This window comes from Dermacentor albipictus, chromosome 3 (assembly GCF_038994185.2).
Source record: "Dermacentor albipictus isolate Rhodes 1998 colony chromosome 3, USDA_Dalb.pri_finalv2, whole genome shotgun sequence".
NCBI lineage: Eukaryota > Metazoa > Arthropoda > Arachnida > Ixodida > Ixodidae > Dermacentor > Dermacentor albipictus.
Window position 1 is genome coordinate 179558775 of NC_091823.1, and position 20538 is coordinate 179579312.

The window sequence follows — 20538 nt, forward strand, 5'->3', positions numbered from 1 at the left end:
AATGGTTATGCATTAATATAACATTAACAGAGCAGTAATATAACGTTAGCATTCTTTTACTTTATTAGAATAAAAAGGTAATCTAAAACTTACCTTTAAAAAAATTATGCTGCCATCATTAGTAGAATAAAAAACAGCTGTCTTCAGCTATTGCCTAAGAGACGCGAAGGCGAATGCCTTGTAAAGCCTACTGTAATCCACCCTAATACACCTTAATCTTACTTAATACACTAATAATAATCCCCCTAATTCAGCTGAATCCAGCTTAATCCTATCACTAATCAATCATTAATTAAATATGTTAATCATTAATCATCTCTCATACATGGCTGGACATGGTTTGGTTCGCTTCTGGCCATCCTTGGGTCGCATGATATGTTCTGTACCACAAAGCATGACCTTGAAAAATGGAAATCTGAGGCTTTTGCTTTCAAAATTTCGTGGTTCCTTCGCCAGCATAGAAACACAGTAGGTTCCAAGCTCGAAGCCGAGCTGAGGTAACACAAGCTTTCACGTAAGCGTGGAGCGCTAAAGAAGCCTGTTATAATCAAAACAAACCCTAATCAGTAATCAGCTGCCCACATTTGAACCGTGCTGCTGCTACGGCTTAATAAAAACAAAAAGTGCAGCAGCCCGCTTGCTGATGCTGTGGAAACACGGCAGGCTATGAAGACCAAGTGGTGCGGTGGCACCCACCTGCAGTGCAGCACTCACTAGCGGCAGCCGCCGACATTCACACCACACTAGGCAGTCTACTGTAGGCCCTATAGCCACGTCTAGTATGGTAGCAAACTTTGTCTCCAGTAACTTGCCGCCACTGGATGATGAAATGAGCATGTCAATGAAGACATCACATGGCACTTGTACATAGATGGAGAAAAAGAACTAATAACAATGATCTCACACCGGGATTCACATTACAGTTTTATACAATCACGTGACCAGCTGTGTTTAAAAACCTGCTGTCTCTGCTCGTTTTCTCATTGCTCTCTGAAACTCAATTTTGGACTAGATGCTATAATCAAGGCTCTAAATAACTGAACGTCGCACGCTGAAGCAAACACATTTTAGTGCCACGATGACTGGGTCATTAGCTACTTAATGCAACGGGAAACACAAGATACAAGATGCTTGCTTCAGCGCTCCTTTAAGGACACAACGCCACCTAAAATATGACAATTTTATCACAGTGACTGCAGTATACTGGTCAGCACCACAAGAAAGCAGAAAAAATAAACTAAATGGAACAACAACAACCTATGAACACATGCACCTGCTGTCATTCGTTCACATGTGAAAGCCCTTTTTCAAAAACTGCAAGTGATGGCAAGCCTGTGCAATTAACTTCAAAAGCCTCCCTGATGTACACAACTGTTGGGGCCAGGATTTAATGGTAATTAAATGCATGTTGATGAAACAAATGGCTGGCACCCACACATTGCGCAATGGACTGCCAAAGTAATACAGGGATATAGTTCAATAATGTGGCTGTTTGGGCGTGCTGGTAAGACATGACAGAAAACATTTAAGCGCACAACCAGAAGACGATGGTGAAAGAAGACAGGCAACACACAGGCGCTCGTGTCTTCTTTCACCATCCTCGTCTCGTGCATTTAACTGTACCGGAGAGCTCTGGGTTAATGATGACCACCTGGTGTTCTTGCACTCAATGCTCAGTGTAGGAGTGTCTTCATCAGATTAGTATTCATGGGGAACATGCCCGTCTTCGGTACGTATCTAACCTCTTTCACATACCTCCATGTTGTCTACTAGCTTGGACCACTAGGTATGTTCTGGCTGCTGTCAGGTCTAGTACACAACTTCAGAACTGCCTATGTGATACTGGTAGGTGTACAATCCCTCAGAATAGATGTGCCAAGGTGACACAAGGGGTATAGAGCCGTAAATCGTACATAGGTGTACATCGTGTTGTGCAGGTTTGAGTCCAATAAGGTGGTCTAGTGAGGCTCCAAAATTCTCGAAGCAGTGCAACGAAAAGTCTCTCGGGGACAGTGGTAAGTTGTGCGTGGTAAGTCGTCGGACAATGGTAACAGTCACATAAGTAGAGGCTACGCCTACGACTAACATGTGAGTCACGCTGCCGAGTAGTCGTCGTGTGACATCGACCAGGAGGCCATGACTTGTCAGGAAGTCAGCTCCGATGATTGCACGGCCGACGCTGCCCACAAAAAATGCCCAACAGAAAGCACAGTGTAAGCCCAAGTTCAGGATGAGAAATCGCTATGTGTAGGCAGGATTTCTTGTGCCGTTTACTGCCTGAAAATAGAAGTTGGTGGCTGTTTACGATCCATGTGCTACACTGGAACGATACTGACTTCAGCGCCCATATCGACCAAGAACTGCTAACATGAGGCACAGTCACAGACGTAGTACGGGTGACTCGCACCTTAGGCCAAGCCACTCATCGTCTCTAGAAGTGGGCTGAATGGTTTCGCAGACAGTGGCACGCATTCTCTCCAAAACGGCTGTGGTATCAGCGCCCTCCAGGTGAAGTGGGGGAACGTGCATGGGAGGCATGTGTGCAGCAAGAACTGCTGGTGCACCGACGAAAATTGTGAGAAGGCAAAGAGCGCCGATGTTCTGCGACAGAGACAATATGCTCAAGGCGGTCGCAGAGGTTGTCAAATGACGACGACTTTGTTGCTTGATCGGCTGCTCATAGGAATGGGGTCTTAAATGGAGGTGAGAGCTGAGACAGATGATGCAGTGACTTCCATCATGTTGGTAGCCACCAAAGAAACAAGGTCAGGAAGGCTGATGTTACCCGCAGCAGTAAGGACCCTTTGTAGATTCTTCGACAGGTGCAGCAGGAACAACTCGCACAGAAGTGCGCTGTCTATATGAGCCGCGGTCAGTGCCAGCAACAAACACAAGTGCCGAAAAAGTTGCAAAGGCCGACAATCTCCGATCTCTTCTACGGAGAACAACTGTTGTAGATGACTGCGTGGCGATGGCGGTATGCGTTGTAGCAGTGCGGTTTTGAGATCGTCATATGGCGTAGCGGAAAACAGCCCAGACAAGATATCGTTAAATATGGCAGCTGCAGAGAGCGCAGAGACTACCAAGTCGTACTTGCGCAGCTGGGTGTGAATGCCGGTGACAGGAAAGTGGAATTCCGCCCTGAAGAAACCAGGTGGCCAGGCTCTGGTCCCAAAATGCCGGCAGTCGGATGGTGACAGGCGCAACTTCCGTGGGGTCTATGGTGCCTTCTTAGCCCTCGGTGGGCAGTGTTGGCTGCTTGTTCGACATGGCCCCACAAAAATGTAGAGAAGTCATTCGGGTCACCACACTGTGGGGCCTTGGACAGAGTAAATTGCAGAGGAGGGATGTCTGGCTCAAGCGAAAACTAGATTTGTTATGGCTGGACCCAGAGCCTAGCATGAGTGCATGTAGGATGAACCAGCACGTCTCCACTGCCTTGAGCGAGGTGCAGCTGCAGAATATCAAAGCGATAGCGCCCTATTTACAACCTCTGCCCTGAGCATGGGCACATGATGGATGAAACAAACTGCAGCCAGGACACTAGTGATAGTGGGGGTTGCTATGGAGTTTGAACTGGGGTGCAATGACTGCAACAAGATACACTCTGTCATGGTATCACTTGGCGTTGTGCTTGGGAGTAGGATTGCCACATCACGTGTCTGCTGATGTGCCCATAAGGTTTAATGATTTATAACTGGCATAAGGATAGAATAATCATCATAATAATCCTCATAACATATAAGATATTACCCAATTATATATATATCAAAAGAAATACTGCTAACAGCATAAATGTAGTCAATCATCTCTAAAAGATGGACATGCCGTCAATTTTCGCATAGAGCCTCCATTAGAATACAGCCATTAAAGCCAAGAACAAAACCCGCTAAATCATGCCCAGCAGCCCAGCCACTGGGCCACCACAGTGTGTAGACATAGGGCGTATTTCGACATCGCACAGTAGTGGACAAAAATACAATATTGCGGTTTCCAGCAAAATATTATTTACCTATGTTTCAAAGCCATCAATTTATTTTCTTTTTTTTTCTTCTAATTTATTTACACAGGGTGTCTCTCACATTGGAACTTTCGAATTCCCCAATTTTTCCATGTTTTCCCTGCCTTCTTGTAAATGAAAATTCCCTGGCTGTCTACAACACTGGAGGTTCAGGCACAAGGAAAAAAAAATGCCAGTTTCTAACTTGCCAAGTTACTAGCCAGCCTATAACTTTTGACAACTACTGCCATTAAGCTGCAAATAAGGTTAGATAGCACAAGTGTTACATAAGTATTTTTCGAACTACATTTCTTTCAGCATAACAGTTCTGTGGAAGCCAGTAAGGTGAAAAGAATTAAGTTATAATTGGTGGATGTCTCATTTTCCCTTTATTACTTCATTCTCTCCACCCTGCGGGCTTCTGCAGAACTATTACACCAAATCCTTGCCTTTTCGAATTGTTGATAAGTTCAACTTCATCCCGCCATCTGCTAGCCACCTGGTTAGCTCAGATATTAGAGCAGTTGCCCCGGAAAGGCGGTGGTCCCAGGTTAGAGTCCTGGACGAGGACGAATTTTTCAACTGTGAGGCTTTTCTTTCAAGGAATCCATATGAGTTTCCTTTGTAGCAATTTCCTACGTTTGAGTGGATGTTTCATTTTCCCTTCATAACATTTCTTTCAGTTAGTATTTTCCTCTGTTGTTTAGTGCAGCCAAACTATACTACATTCGAGCCCAATCAGCGCAATATTCAAGTGCCACGAAAATTCCACTGTTATAACTGATAATTGCTATAACCGGGTTGCATGAAAACATAAAGATAGGGGGATGGCAGAGGTAGTGTAAGAAAACTACAATGATGGGGAGGCCACTGTCCCTCCCCACTACCTTCCTCCATTTGCCTGCTGATTGTGTTCACTCGTTTAACTACTTCCTGGGCGCTCTGATCGCGTGTAACTAGCCGCAGTGGTCATATTAAAGAATGGCACTGCTATAACAACTTGAACGAGGGGTCACAGGTGGCAAGTGATATGTGAGCACCCCTGAGGCATCGCTTTGGTAGCCCCAAAAAGGGTCTTTTAAAGAATGCGAGAAGGATGCCGTAGCAGCCTGTCAGCTTGAGAAATCCAGAAGAAACGCTGAGGCAAGATCGCCACAAGCATCTCGCCACGTACTTCTCACTAGCTTGCCTGAGAAAACCCTATGTCCATTAGCCTTGTGTGCTTTACGCGAAGCTTGCAGACATCATGATGCTCCACGTAGTGCAGCAGAAGGTTCCTCGCAAAAACGAAGCCCCAGAGGGACTGAATCCTCTGACAACGTTGAGGCAGCCTGCCCTACTGCGTCATCACTGCCGTCGTCACCGTCGCTATCCAATGCAACCACGTTCGCAAAGATTGCCTCATCAGTTAGAAGCACTTAGTTTCCAAATCTATAGCCGTGTGCTTTGTTTTCACTGGCAACGTCGAGCATTGCCGATGATCAGCGGGCAGATTAGCCATCTTCCGTTTCGGTGGCGAGCCAAATGAGCGTGAGAAACCCTGTAGCCAGGAATGATTTCGACGCAATCAACAAAGACGAACGCGAGCAATTAAACTGTTTGCAGTACTGCGCTGAATGAGGAGCGAGTGAGCAACATGCCAGCGATTTCGGAGCAGCACAGTTCACACGGTCCATTCTTGTTTCGGAGGGTGGCACAGCATAGAGCTATGGGCACAGCCCATTCGTGTTCGGAGGGATAGAAGGGCCACGGGAGAGAGGCGCGCAGAGAAGGCTGGAAAATGAGCATGCGGCAGCTGTTGGAGCAGCAGGCCAGAGTGCAGCAGCTCGAATTTCTCATTGTCTTTTTTTTTTTTTTCTTTTCAGGGATCTTAAATTTCACTACCTTTCGGCTTGGGCACCCAGCAGCTAGATTTAATTGTTATAACCGATAATGCAGCATCAGGGCATTGTAGTACGCGGGTTATTTCACCATGGAAAACATACAAAATTTGACAGTGCAGCAGCTTCACATTGTTATAACTGATATAATGTTAAGACCGGTATCGTTATAAGTGGGTTCGACTGTATTCATCCCGATTGTATTGCATCAAAAAATAAAATTAGCCATTTGCACATTGGTGTTCCCCTCCATGCCAATTCTGCAAACACCATTTGAGATGCAATTTTCCTTTTAAGAATAAAATCACATGGATGACCCCTTTCCAAATAATAATTGCTTCAAGTGCTTTTTGACAGACACAACCACAGCTGCGACCAATTGAAATTTGCTTCCTTTAATTGCATAGGACCAAGAAACAGCAGTCACTCAAGTGCAGAAAACTTTGTAACATGAAATTGCCTGCCCAATCAGCATATTATTTATTTTCAAGTGTGAGTTAAATCTCCCCTGAAAACTTAGTTTTAACACATTTATTTCATTTTCAGAAAAATCGTAAATACACAGCAGCAAGATAGATAGCAAATGAATGTTTCATTGAGCTTTGTCATTTTGACACATATGAACTGCTTCAGCTACAGAAACACCTTCGACCATAACATGTGTGATATACTAATAAAACGTCCACCAAATGTGCAATTTGCCTGATATGAATAATTAAAGCAAAAAGAAAAAGTCCCCTAAGATTACTATCCAAGCATGAATAGCAAAACACGTATCAGGTGTAGACTGCAGCCAGGCTCCCCTGTCGCCCTTTCCTTCGGACACACACCTAGTGGCACATACACAGTTACCACAGTTGGCAGGAAACAGGTTCACTGAAGAGCGGCAAGTACCCAGTGCTAATCAGTTTGCCTATTCAATCTAGGTCAAGGCTTGTCGCAAAACAAGTGACCTCAAACAAATCGAATACATGCATACTTATGTGATTACTTTGGCAGCTGTAAAGAAGGCCAGACAACATGGCTGCAGACTAACAACTTAGGCCCAGGAACAAAAAATACCCACCCAATTTGGAAGTGAGGCCCATGTTCTGACATGGATGACACTGCATCAATGCCGTGTTTTTTTCTCGCCCTTTGTTTATACCACCATTTTTTATCGGTATGGAATGCCAACTTGACCAGCATGAAGCCTTTGGCACGGGGTTTGACTTAAGCCCGTGCAACATGGGCACAAAAAATTCACATAGCTACTCAATGCCATACAGTTTATTGTCATTTGCGTATGTGCAGACAGAGAAGCTTAATGGCACTACCAGAGTACCACATTCTCACGACTCATTCAGCCATTGAATGCACACCCTCACTCTTAAGTTAGCTGTTGCAGCTGCACATGAGAAGCACATTTCTGATGCAAACTGAATAAGTCCACATAATAGATGTATTTATGTTTTACTGGCCTTTCGTAACCATTTCACAGTCACTGCCAAGACCCACCATCCCCTGCCGTATATACTCGCTTTATATTTTCCATGCACCCCCTGCCTGCCATCGCAAGGGCGAACCAGGGTGGCAGGTCTGTCTGCACTTTGACAGGTGAACTTCATTTATGAATACTTGACAAATAATGAATCGGAAGACACCGATGAAATGTCCACCGAGGCCACGAGAGAAAAAAAAGAAATGGCAAGGACTGAGTATTGGAAGGGCAGTTGTGGCCATCATGAGTGTGGCATGTCTGTACATCTTGACAAATGAAAAAATTTATGTACAGTTCCTAAATATTGAAATGGGAGACAATGGTGACAAACACCAGCTTCAATGTAGCATTAGATGTCAAATGAACCAAAATGTGAAATAAACATTGCAGGGGCTATGTAGCACATGGAAAAACACATGGCAGTTAAAGGGTTAAACTTATGCTTGCTAAGTAAGCTCTTTGATGATATTACGAGTTGCAACCAAACTTACTGAACTTAATGCTGCTAGTGTGATTTGCCAAGTGTAATGTCATCAAAAAATGATTGCCTTAAGATATAGCGACATCAAGAAACTTCCTAGACTTTTAACGACATTAGCCTGACCCAGATGGCACAGGTGTAAATTTCTTTGCAGAAGAGTTCAGCCTATTTAAGTCATGATTAGGCATAATTAGGTAATTTGACAATCTTAGTACTGTGCCACAGCTAGCATTTTACCTTGCCACATTGTTTTCCTTGTGTGCATATGATAAATTCCTCACCGTCTGTGCCCTTGTGTACACTTTTATAATTCCAAATGTGTGTTGCCAGCAGCTGTGTGATCTAGTCATGTCCTATTTTGTTGGTGCAGTTCCCACACAATCTGCAACTTGCAAAATACTGTGTGCCCTCTTCAGCACTGTGGCTGCACTGGCTGGAAAACAAGGCGCATCCCCGCTTTTCCTATCGGTGACATTTCACCGCCTCTCAGCCAGCTTAGCTGCTGGAGTCTGCGCACAGATAAAGTACTTTTGCTCGGTCAATGTAAATTCTAGGCTAATAGAAAAATAAAATGCTGGTTGTTTCTGACAAAAGTGTTACCTTCAGCAAGGTATTGCTGACATGGTCGGCAGAAATATTCAGGTTTTATCCTAAAGCTAGTCACTGAGAGCATGTCGACCACATATTTTTGCGGCATTTGCCATTCTTAAGCATCTTGGGTTGGAAGATTTCTCGCTTATGTGCAGAACATTTTTGCAGTCGGTCATTCATGCACCCACAAGCATGGCAAACTGCTCCTTTGCAACATGCATGCTTGTATATGCATGTGGTGAGAACAGGTTAGTATGGGCTTAGAGTAAATGGATGCAGCATGCAAGTCTACAAATACTGCGCAAGGCTAAATGTACCTGCAGTTATTACAATGACACTTAACACAAACTGCTGAAAGAGCATGGTAGAATAGTGCATGGTCGGTTGTGCTTCATGGAAGTATGAATACTGCACTAAACAAGACGCTTATTGCACTGCAGCTAAACTTCGCAATAACATTGCACCAATAGTGCCTTTATGGAAATGTTCTCGTTTAAAAGCAGCTGAGCAGTCTTCTGCAATTTACCACCACCAACAGATTGAATATATCAAAGGGCTCAGGACCAGAAGTTTAATAACAATTTTCTTTCACGACAATTAGCTCAAGCTACACTGTCAATAAATAAACACCGCTCTTCTAAGGCGAGGCGACAAGATAACAAAAACGACAATGTCTAGAGATTACGACAATCACCGCGGCCGGGCTGATGCGCGCGTTCGACAACGGCAGCTTTCCGCTAAGAAAACAAATAGCTCCAATTGGCTGACCAAGATTCGCGATGGTACTAATACTGAGCCTCGTTTAATGCGTCACAACGTTCAGTAGCGAGCGCAACAATGGGAATATCAACGGCAGTTTAGCAGGAGACAAACTGCATGCGCTCATTACGGCCAGCGTTAACACAGTGCGCGCGTGCGCACCACACGTGCGCCTCACCTGACCGCTTGTCGCACGTGTCCGTTGGTGCCAAACGCACCAATCAGGCCGACACAGCATTCAGAGACGCGTTTCTACGCCGAAGTTTAGACTACGGTTTCACGCTGGGATGTGGAGCGCTACCCGGCATCGCAACTGGCGATAAGTGGCTGGCCTCTGCGCTACAGCAAATCGGGGACCCTTGAGCCTTGCGAGCAATTGGCTGCCGTTTAGTGCGACTGACAGGGCATCGCTGTCACGCAGTGTAATCATAGCATTCAGAGCCGCGCGCTCAGGCCTTGTTTGTGGCAGTCGTCGGACTGCAGCGCAGTGAAGACATGTTTGGGCATCCCCCTGTGCGGTCTTGAAGCACAGGTCGCACGCGGCTGGCATGCGGCACGCGAACAGATGCGCGAGAAGAGCTTGCTGTCGCTCACCGAATGGCTCGGAGCTCGAGGAGCACGCAGCGGTGTGGGTGCACGCTCACGACGGAAAAACGCCGCAGGTCGGGCAATTCCGATGCCGCTGTTTACCGACGACGCCGACCTTGGGCGTCACGTGACGCGCTCAGCTGTGCTACAGTGGCTGTAGCTGTGCGTCGCTGTCTTATCCGCGAGACGACTGCTGTCGGCTGCAGTCGGCCGCGATCAGCAACGAATTCTCTGTTTCACTTCTTCCCTACCCATCCATGCCGACGATCCTGACGTTTTACAACGCAACTATAAGTCTGTTTAGTTGGTCAGAATTTTTCGTGGCGCGGTCACCCAGAAACAAATGGCAGCAGGGAGGCTTTGTGTTTGAGTCCCCACGTAACAGAATTATGTTTTCTCGCACATTCGAATTACAATTCCTATTCTATCATGTCTGCAGGTTTGTGTGTAAGATCGTACTTTACGAATTTCCTGACGCATTTTGCTTTGAGAAATTCAATTATTTCAATAACATACTTGCGCTACGCGAAGGGCCTATACAAGAATGTGGACATATGAATGGACGGGTGGATGTAATTAGTGCCCCCTTTGAAACGGGGAAAGGTCCCTACCGAAGCTATGGTGGCTAGAGGGGGAGGTGTCGGCATCGGAGCGCCGGAGAGGCAGCATTTTTTCCGGACGATGCGGCGGCGCTGCTGTCGGCTCCGAGATGCCTCCCGTACGCTGGCTAAGGTCCGCTGCGGTTATTTGGTTCCGCTGTGAAGTGCTTTCTAGCTCCGCGGCTTCTTGGGGCGCAATACGCGCATCGGAAAATCATTTTAAAGGCTAGGCGACTTTATCACTGCAGCTGGCCTAACGTACTATGTACTAAATTTTGGTCATTTTATCGCCGCGCTTTAGCTAATTCGCGCTCAGTGCAACACTTGTGAAACTCATAATTGCACCAAACAGAAAGCTTCCGCAGTAGGCGATTGTTTGCAGTTTGCCAATGCCGCTTTAACATTTTAAGGGACTATTATGGGGTGCCGTATGCAGTTATGTCTGGCGTGACTTTATTAGTGCCTTGAACTACAGGCGCTTCCCCTAATCGTCTACTGGTTGGTGCGCGCCTCAGTTGAAGTGCGCGCCTCAGTTGAAACGGGCCGCTCGAGTGAACCATGATTATTTCAAGTTTATTTAATTTTGCAATGAAAGGTAGAACTGTAGGCACCAATGGTCAAAACTCAGCATAATATGAGAGCGTTAAGGGAAATTTGGTTTCCAATATTAGAAACCTGCAAAGAACTAAGTTCGCGTATTTAGTACCGCACAAATAATGCCAAAGATGCAGTAGCGTAGCAACAGGGGGGGCCGGGGGGCCGTGGGCCCCGGGTGCAAAGGGCCAGTGGTGGTGGTGGGGGGGGGGGGTTGTTATGTACGTCTGAAGACACCCCTCTTTCCACCGGCTACACCCGGGGGGGGGGAGGGGCAGGGAGGGGTGCCAGAAGACCTATGGGCCCCGGGTGCCAGGCAACCTAGCTACGCCACTGCAAAGATGCCTTAAAAAGAATATTTATTGTTAATAAAATAATGCACACGACTCTATATACACGGTTGTTAGCTCTCAAACAAACAATATGATACGAAATGGAGCGCAGATCCAATATATAATGGAGGTATATACTGTTACGTTTCGCCTACGACGCGCGGTAAGGCCAGCGCGGATGCAACGTACGCCGGAGCTTCGTTCCAAGCGGCGGACATTTTGGCCCGTTCGGAGCGGCCGCGAGCGCGCCCCGCCGAGCGCGTCCCGGCATGTTCAGTGCCACGTGTCTTTGTGTGTGCGTGTGTGTGTGTGTGCCCACGCTTGTCAAAGCGCGGCAGCCGGGGAGAGGAGCTCCCCCAGTGTGAAGCGAGGAGGTCTGACCGGCGCCGGCCCGTCTGATGCGTCACCTCCTTGTTCCAACATGTCTCTCAGTCCGTCCGTCGCCGCTGTCACGTGGTGTCATCTCGTGACCTTCCTTCTTGCCCGCGACGGCAAGAGTATAAGAGCAGCTGCCCCCGGACGCCAGGAGAGAGGCTCCGATTTCTGCTGTTGAGTAACGTGCTCTCCCGTCCCTCTACTTCGGTCGACCTGACCGCCCGCTCTTTGCGATGCTAGAATAAACAAGTTGTTCTGTTAGCAGTCGCCTCATGCTTTGCTGGGACCTTCGGATGCTTCCAGTGTGCCCCAGGCCGCCAGGCCAACGCTACCCTTGGGGCTTGCGACCCATTTGCAACAACGGGCGCCAACGGTCCGGTTGCAATAACGGGCGTCAGCACTGAGGTTCCAACAGCCGGTGCCATCGGTGCGGATCAAACATCTGGTTGCCAGCGGTGAGATCGCGACAACGGAGGCCAGCAGCGAGGAAATGCGGTTGACTGTATGCTGAGCAGCACAACGACCATCCGGGAGCAGTGCAACGAGCCCTGTGTGATGACTGGTTGCCTGCAGCGGAACGACTGCGCTGAAATCTTGGCTGCGAGGTTTGGTGAGTGCGGGACTTTCTTCTTCTGAGTTTTGCCAGGCTTTTGTTAGTGTCAGAAACAGAGCTGGTAATTGTGGTTGTCGTTGCTGCCGGGTTAGTTGCGGCAAGACAATAGTAGGCAGTAGAGAAAGCAGCATTCAGAGCAGCCATGGATTTGAAGTCGTTGCGCAAACCGAAATTGCTGGAGCTTGCAAGAGAGTTGGGTTTGGATGTCTCAGACAAACTCAGAAAACCAGAACTGCTAAGGGCTATTCTTGAGTTAGGAGCTGAGGATGACGAGCTGTCGGAATGCCTTGAGACCACTGAGGAGAGGGAGACGACAAAAAGACAGGAGCGCGAACTTAAGGAGCAAAGAGAGAAAGATGAGCGTGAACGTAAAGAACAGATAGAACGAGAGCAACAAGAGAAAGAAAGAGAGCGCGACCGTCAACACGCTTTGGAAATGAAACGTCTCGAGTTAGAGATGGAACGCGCTCGTAATGGAAGTCAGGCACACGGTGCAGGAGAACGAGTATTGTTTAAAATGACTGACCTGATGCGGCCGTTTAAGCTTGGAGAGGACATTGGTTTGTTCCTGGTTAACTTTGAGCGAACGTGCGAGAAGCAGGGGTTCTCTCGGGAAACGTGGCCACAGCGCTTGCTCACTTTGTTACCCGGCGAGGCGGCCGACGTAGTCGCTCGCTTGGAGAGAGAGGAGGCAGAGGATTTCGACAAAGTGAAATCGAGTCTGCTAAAAAAGTACAGGCTGTCCGCGGAGGCGTTCCGTCGGAAGTTTCGAGAAAATGAGAAAGGCAAAAGTGAGTCGTATACAGAGTTTGCCTACAGGCTTATGTCAAACATGCAGGAGTGGCTCAAAGAAGAGAAAGCGTTTGGTGACCACGAGAAAGTTCTGCAGTGTTTCGGGCTGGAACAGTTTTATAGTCGGTTACCTGAGAACGTGCGGTACTGGGTCTTGGATAGGCCAGACGTTAGTACGGTGGCTAGAGCCGCTGAGCTAGCCGAAGAGTTTGTGACGCGTCGGGCTCGCGGAGCTAAGGACGGTCAAAAGGGTGAATTTGGCTCTAAGTTCGAGAGGCCGAAGTTCACGCCCATGAGAGCAAAGGGGGACACACGTACTGCGGATGCGAGTGAAAGCAGTCCGACCGAACGTAAGGAGACGGCGGCAGCCGAAGCCGAACGCAGAAAGCGGTTCGAGACGAGGCAAGCGCGCGTGTGTTATACGTGCCAGAAGCCGGGTCACTTTTCGGCGCAGTGTCCGGAAACAAAAGCAAAAGTAGTGTTTTTGTCATTATGCAGCACTGACGAGAACATGAAGCTTCTCGAGCCTTACATGCGAGACCTCCTCGTGAACGGGAAAGAGTGCCGAGTGCTTCGCGATTCCGCAGCTACAATGGATGTAGTTCACCCCTCTTACGTAGAACCCGATATGTTCACGGGCGAGTGCGCATGGATCAAGCAAGCCGTGGAAGCTCATAGCGTGTGTCTGCCCGTAGCAAAAGTGCTTATTGAAGGACCTTTCGGAGCACTTGAGACGGAGGCGGCAGTGTCATCTATGCTGCCCCCCCAGTACCCGTACCTATTTTCGAACAGGTCCGATCACCTCCTGCGCGAGAAGGGGCTTTTGTTTGGTGAGGCTAGCGTTCAGGCCTTAACCAGATCGAAGGTTCGGGAGCTCGCTGCAAAGGCGGTAGTTGCGGGGCCGACGTTGTCGAACGGTGAGAAAGGGTCAGAGGCGCAGCAAGCTGATATTCAGAGCACGCCCGAACTGAATAAAATTGAGTCTGTAGCGTTAAACGCACCAGATACTGGAGAGGAAATTCCCGATGCGGGAAAGTTAGAAGAGCTATCTGAAAATTTGCTCATCGCGCCTACGTCAGACCAGAGTCCTTCCATGTTTTTCTGGTCACGAAACTCCGCCGTCACGCTATGGGAGAGGTTCATATACTGCCCAAAGGTGCCGCGACGCGGCGCCACTGTGCCACAGAGGGCATCGTTCGCGTACCGAAATGCGTGCGCAGTGCGAGGCGAGCTGACTGATCGGGTGCGTTCTGTGCTATTTTTCGAGTGTTGGGCTGATTGGTTGAAGTGGTGGGGTGGGACAACGATGCCGAACACGTGTTGCGTGCCTGGGTGCCGTTCCGGTAACAAGGGCACGACCGAAAAGGTGTCGTTGTTCTGTTTACCTAATAACAAGGAGCAGCGCGAGAAATGGAAGCGGGCCATACCGCAGCAGGAAAGTGGCTGTTTTAATTTCGAATCGAAGTATACACGTGTGTGCGCGAAACACTTTGACGCCTCGGACATCGTCACTGCGTACAATTTCAACATCAACGGCGACGACGTGTCCCTGGAGCGTGAGAAGCTGACGCTGAAGACTAACGCCGTTCCAACGATTTTTGAAGGCCTTCCAGCGTACCTGACGAAGCCCAAACCTCGGTCCCGCTCATCGACAGTTCGACACTTTCTTGTTTATAGAAACAATCGACTATGCATTCTGTACTTATTGCCATTCGTTTGCTGGTGTTTGTTTCCTGCCTCCCAATGCATACCTCTCACGTTTAATCTTATTTCTTTATGCGTATTATATCAGTGTCATGCTTTTAACAAACTTCTTGCATTGTGAATGGTGGACCATTTATGACCGGACGTCTCTGTGCTATCTGTATTTCGCTCCGCTTATTTTACATGATAAATAAATGATGGTGCTTGTATTTTGTTTTTGCACCAACACGTTTTATTTCTTTTCTTAATCGAATTATAAAGTTTTTTTTTTCATTTTTCGACCATGATAAGAATATCAGGACCGGTGATTGCAACATTTTAACATATTGTAAATAGTTGCGAATTAAGAACCCAAATACCTAGTCTCGTCGTTTCTGCGTCGAAACCACGAGCAGCGTGAATAAGTGCTGGGCTTACTAACTCTTCTAAACGACTGCTTGCTAAGGCTATTGCCTAATTACAGCTAGTTTCAACTGTGCAGGTCCTAACACTTCAGGTTCGCCTTAATCCGTTGTTAAAAGCCGCACCGAAGACATTTAGTAGCGAAGTTCGTCTTGCATTAATTCTACCTAAATCTTATTCAGAAATGGCATCGCTTTGCAAGAAATCTTAAGCGCATGGAGCAGCTCAGTTCCCTTTTCTTTGTCATTAAGTATTCTATGGTAGCAGCCCTTTGCAATAGCAATTTCATTCTTTTGATCTCGTTATAAGATACTGCCCACAGAGTCCTTCTCTGCCACAGTTTAACAGAAACTGAACAGCTGTGCTCGGCGAACAATCTGTCGCTATGCGCAACGGAGAATTGGCGCTTACTCATCTGGTGATAAGTGGGACCACTGGTGTTTTGTTGCGAATGCGCGGTGTTTAATTTAAGGCAAATATTAAAAAGCGGAGCCCACCGAAGCGTTGAGGCGAACGGCGATGACGAAGAAATCCGGACCGAGACCGCCCCGCCGTGTACAGTAGACGCACTTCGACGGCGGCGAAATGCAAAACACCCGTTTATTTAAATTTAGGTGCATTTTAAAGAATCCCAGGTGGTCAGAACTAATCCCGAGTCCCCCACTACGGCGTGCCTCATAATCGTATCGCGGTTCTGGCTCTTAAAATTCCAGATCTTTCTTTTTTTTCGGTCTGAGACCGCCGCAAGCTCCATGTTATGAGTGGCTTTTTTTTTCGTCCTGTGCGCTCATATCATCGCAGAAGACACGCTCAGGCAGTAATTTAATTATATTCAATGTTAAAAATAGTTACGTGAAACTAAAGCGATCGTTGAGGAAGTTGAGAAAGCTAGAATACCGAGGCGGCCCCACACACAACCACAGCGGTAGCGGCGTTCGCATGCCCTCTCATGCACGGTTGCGCCTCTAGCGGCGGGCGCTGGCGCTATATGAAACTGAGGCGGCAGTTTCGTGACCAGAAAAAAGCATGGAAGGACTCTGGTCAGACGGACTTAATAGGTTGCTAAAAGTGAGCCGGTCGGCTTTGATAGCCGAGCAAAAGAAGGATGGCAGCCTAGAAAACATACGCTGCATTGTCAAGGAAGGTATCGCCAAGAAAAATGCTCGCTTTGTGGAAAGAGGTGGGGTCCTGTACCGGAAGTATGTAGACCGCAGGGGAGTGGAGTTCGATCAGCTGATCGTGCCTCAGTGCTATCGTCAGGATCTGTTGCGCTTGTCGCATGGGGGTTCGTGGTCCGGACACCTAGGAGTTAAGAAAACTAAGGACCGTCTCTTGCAAGAGTACTATTGGCCAGGGTGTTTTCGGGACGCAGACCACTTGGTGAAGACATGCGACACCTGTCAGCGGGTCGGCAAACCAGGGGACAAATCGAGGGCGCCGTTGAAGTTGGTACCTATCATTACGGAGCCTTTTAGACGGCTCGTTATTGATACAGTGGGACCTCTGCCGGTAACAGCCACGGGGTACAGACACATTTTGACTGTGATCTGCCCAGCGACAAAGTTCCCTGAAGCAGTGCCGCTTAAAGAACTCAGCTCAGTTGAGATAGTCAATGCACTACTGTCCATATTTGCGCGAGTTGGTTTTCCTGCGGAAATCCAATCAGATCAGGGCACAGTGTTTACTAGCGCTTTGACGACAGCCTTTCTCGAAAGGTGCGGGGTAAAGCTGTTACACAGCTCAGTGTACCACCCACAGTCGAATTCCCTTGAGAAGCTCCTCTCCGTCATTAAGCGCGTGTTGAGAGCGTTGTGGTTTGAACAACAAACTGACTGGGAGCTGTGTATGCCTGGGGTGATGTTTGCATTGAGGACCGCGCCGCATGCGGCTACGGGGTTTTCGCCAGCTGAGGTAGTGTACGGGCGCTCGCTGCGATCTCCGCTTCGCATGCTTCGAAACGGATCACTGCCCTCTCCAATGGCTGCAGACCATCTCTTTCACAAATGGCCGCCTCCTGCACTGGAGCCTCGCTTTGCAACAATATTCCTTTGAGGTGCGTTACAAAAAGGGGAGTCTCAACGGTAACGCCGATGGCTTAAGTCGAAGCCCCTAACGTGGGAATCAGCCTCAAAATTGTTTGTTATTGATGTTTTTCTTCCTGAGGCAGGATTTTTAACATATTGCTTTTGTGTAGTGTTTCACAGTGATGATGTGTTCTAGTGCAATTTTCCGATTTGTGGACGCGTTCTGAGTGCTGCTAGACTACTGTAAGGAACTAGGCAGTAGTATAAAAGGGGAAAGAGCCTGGCATGGCTTAGTGAGGGTTGTGCCGTGCTTGCTGACTGAGCGGCTGAGTTTCGGCGTAGTTCTAACGCTTGCTGGGAACGAGAGAAAAATGAGAACTCTCCCGAAGTCACTTTGCAGTGTCCTCTGTGAACCTGAACGTGAGAACGAGGCCTTCTCGGTGCGCTGCGCTCAAGAAACGCCGGGGGACGACCGACTTCGGTTATGAGCATCATCGAGCGAAATCCCTCCGGACAGCGGATGCAGTCCCCTGACCATCGGGATCTCCCTCCCCCGGCGGGGCGGTCTGTTACGTTTCGCCTACGACGCGCGGTAAGGCCAGCGCGGATGCAACGTACGCCGGAGCTTCGTTCCAAGCGGCGGACATTTTGGCCCGTTCGGAGCGGCCGCGAGCGCGCCCCGCCGAGCGCGTCCCGGCATGTTCAGTGCCACGTGTCTTTGTGTGTGCGTGTGTGTGTGTGTGCCCACGCTTGTCAAAGCGCGGCAGCCGGGGAGAGGAGCTCCCCCAGTGTGAAGCGAGGAGGTCTGACCGGCGCCGGCCCGTCTGATGCGTCACCTCCTTGTTCCAACATGTCTCTCAGTCCGTCCGTCGCCGCTGTCACGTGGTGTCATCTCGTGACCTTCCTTCTTGCCCGCGACGGCAAGAGTATAAGAGCAGCTGCCCCCGGACGCCAGGAGAGAGGCTCCGATTTCTGCTGTTGAGTAACGTGCTCTCCCGTCCCTCTACTTCGGTCGACCTGACCGCCCGCTCTTTGCGATGCTAGAATAAACAAGTTGTTCTGTTAGCAGTCGCCTCATGCTTTGCTGGGACCTTCGGATGCTTCCAGTGTGCCCCAGGCCGCCAGGCCAACGCTACCCTTGGGGCTTGCGACCCATTTGCAACAACGGGCGCCAACGGTCCGGTTGCAATAACGGGCGTCAGCACTGAGGTTCCAACAGCCGGTGCCATCGGTGCGGATCAAACAATACCCAGAAATGGTGAACTAGTGCAGTGCAAACAATAATTTGTCGGGTGGGAAATTCTGTTCAGATATGCAGATATTTCTGGGCATACAATGTGATGTGAACAATTCCTGTTTTACATATACAAATGCCTTATGTTGGTCTTGCTTATTTATACAGTTATGTTGTTCGCCTCAACAAGGTACTTAATTTTTTCTCGCTTCCCTTGCTTCGATGCGTTCTCTCCTGCGACAAGGACGAGCAACCTCGAGATGACAAAACGCCGTATCACTTGGTTGGTGATTTCAACGCTATGCTGCGCACAGCCAACCATATCCAGCTTATATTGACAGGCAGCTGGAAATAAGGCCCATGATGCTGTCAGCCTTCAACTTGTCAAAGCTGAAACAATGCGTGAAGGCATCTTCCATCGCAGCAACCAAGTCATTTAGTGCCCGAGATGGGTAAAGTATAGGCCGCCTCTATCCATGTGGTTTGGCACGACTCTTCCGGAAGCAAGCGCGAGTCTTTTGCTTGAAGCAACAGCTAGAGAACACTATTTGCACTTTGTTCTCATTAGCATTTTCCTGGTAACATACCCGCTAACGTAGAAGGGTATGCGAGAGTCTCTATTTGATCCCACCATTTCACGATGATCTGGCATCGCATCACAATGCTTTACCATCTCGTGAACTTCATTTAGGTGGCCCACATCCAGGAGATCATCCAGCTTACTCTGAACACCGACCAAATTTTTCCAGTGGCGTGGGTCAAGAAGGTTACTCAGAACTTCTTATGACAAGGTAACAAAAGCGGGGAAGGCGAAGCTAACGTAACGTCACCACAGACTTCACGACGCGCGCTTGGAGCCGGAAAGTTTGCTCAAAGGCCGGCGCTGGGTGCACGCGCGTGGCAGCAGACGACTCCAAGTGGAGTCCGCTGCTGCCACGCATGATGACGTCACAAAAAGAACACTTAGTAAAAAATACATAAAATGCTAACGTTATCGTTTTGTTGTTAAATACACTACGCCTAAATAAATGAAGCATTTATTTTGTGCTGCGTTTTAAAACCGAAAATGACTGTCGGCGGCTACACACGCGTGCACGCAGTGGGAGGACCGTTGCGATTCCTTGTGGCTGTGTGGTGTGTACTGTAGTATTGAATCACTGTGTAATATCGGCGAGTACGAATAACGTTGCCGTTACGAAGCTACAGAAGCTTCGAACGAACTGTGCTGCATCCACGAAACAGCACGACATGTCGCATCATTTGGACTGTCGGTTTCGAAGAGTCGTGGCACAGCGCCGACTGCATATTGGGTCACTGTGTAATATCGGCGAGTACGAATAACGTTGCCGTTACGAAGCTACAGAAGCTTCGAACGAACTGTGCTGCATCCACGAAACAGCACGACATGTCGCATCATTTGGACTGTCGGTTTCGAAGAGTCGTGGTAGCACAGCGCCGACTGCATATTGGGTCACTGTGTAATATCGGCGAGTACGAATAACGTTGCCGTTACGAAGCTACAGAAGTTTCGAGCGAACTGTGCTGCATCCACGAAACAGCACGACATGTCGCCTCATTTGGACTGTCGGTTTCGAAGAGTCGTGGTAGCACAGCGCCGACTGCATATGGTGCCGACACGGATCATGCATATTGCAGGGTGTGTCGTATGTAGCGATTCTTTAAGTTGTGTGTACGCCTTCTGGCAAAGTCGGATGCCTGTTTGGCCTTGGACACCACGTTGACACACTGCTCTCGAGCTCGAAAACGCAGAAGTGGTGCGCGTCGGCATTGACGTCGATGTAGGGTGCATACACATTTCCAAATCGCTGTGCAAAGTAAGGGCGCCTTTTGTCGATGAGCAAAGTGCATTCAAACATTTCGCGTCGCCTTACGCGCGCAGAAGCCTAGTAACGAAAGCCTGGACGTGAAACGTGAATCTAACAGAAAGGCCTGTTCCCGCCTGAAGGCAATGTCAGCAAGTGGGCAGAACTTTGCCCAAGACCACACTACCAACCATAAACGCGCTCCAAGGCATAAAGAAACGAGCTGCTCCAGCGTTGCGCCCAAGTGTGGCTCGAGATCGCAAGCTC

The 20538-nt window shown here is 48.5% G+C and overlaps 1 protein-coding gene across 2 annotated transcripts in view; it reads right to left on the reverse strand.

The window, feature by feature from the left end:
• Positions 1 to 9964, reverse strand: part of LOC135899783 (uncharacterized) — a 152311-nt gene extending 142347 nt beyond the window's left edge. Inside the window, exon 1 of one of the 2 annotated variants that reach the window (XM_065429115.2) lies at positions 9786 to 9964. The gene's annotated coding sequence lies outside the window, so the exon portion shown is untranslated. The remainder of the gene's footprint in view (positions 1 to 9785) is intronic. The other variant, XM_065429114.2, reaches the window with a different exon arrangement.
• Between the last annotated feature and the right edge of the window lie 10574 nt (positions 9965 to 20538).